A 1,293-nucleotide genomic window follows, 5' to 3' on the forward strand; every position below is an offset into this window, starting at 1 on the left:
ATATATATATATATATATATATATATATATATATATACATATATACATATATATATACAAATGCATACATATGTGTGTCTATATATATATATATATATATATATATGCATATATGTATACAGACATATTTGGATATAAATGTGTATGTATGCACACACATACATACGAATGTACATTTGTAAATACAAAAGTAATTATGTATGAATGTAAGTATATATCTATATGTGTATGTATATATGTATGTATGTATGTATGTATTTACTTCGGTATATGCAATGCTGTAGTTTTGAATTATGTGATTAGTATAAAGTGAAATGAAGCGTGTATTTTAAATTACCAAAAATGATACTGTCTAAATATAACATTACAAAAATAATCTTACTGCATTGCAAGTTATAGGATCTAATTCAAATCGTATGAAATGTTTTCTACAAAAATAACAACGTTGACAAAACTCTCCTCTCGTTAATTATTATGTCATTACCAATTTCAATACGTTCTGTAAAGATATCGCTGATCAATGCAAAACAGCTAAAATCTATTATTGAAACTGAACGACGTTGCGGAACGAAATAATAACAGGAGCAAATAACTGCAAAAACCAATATTGCCTGTTGTAATTAATGTCATATAATTAGGGTTGTAATCTGAGTGAAATATTTTCATATCAATAACAAAGTTGGCAAATAGGAGGGGAAAAAAATTGAGAAAATAAATGAAGACTACAAATTTATAAAACTCCTTAACATCAATGCATGTACAACGATAGCTGTAGGATAGTAAGTCAAGATTCTGCAAATGAAAAGTTGCATAAATTCAAAAGAAGAAATAAGAGACTATGTCAGATCTATAAGATAAAGTTGTAGTAAGAAAATAACAGTAACTTTGTTGCTGTTAGGGTGAGTATATTATATCATAGCACAGTTAATGCGATTCTGATACTACCAGCTATTTCAATTCTTTCGACGTCGCCATAGTTATAAGAGATTTCACTGGAAGCCGAATATTTCTTTCTGAAAAATCAATGCATGCACGCATAAACACAAATATATTTGCATATATTCATTGTCACCCATATTTATACAGACACATATATGTACATTTACATACATATAAACCCTCTGTATATATATATATATGTGTGTGTGAATAAGCACACAGACAGACACACATACATACATACATACATACATACAGGTGGTGCTCCAGCATGTCCGCAGTCAAATTACTGAATCAAGTAAAAGAGTAAAATAGTATACATATGTATATATATATATATATATATATATATAT

Source organism: Octopus bimaculoides, chromosome 4, assembly GCF_001194135.2.
Source record: "Octopus bimaculoides isolate UCB-OBI-ISO-001 chromosome 4, ASM119413v2, whole genome shotgun sequence".
NCBI lineage: Eukaryota > Metazoa > Mollusca > Cephalopoda > Octopoda > Octopodidae > Octopus > Octopus bimaculoides.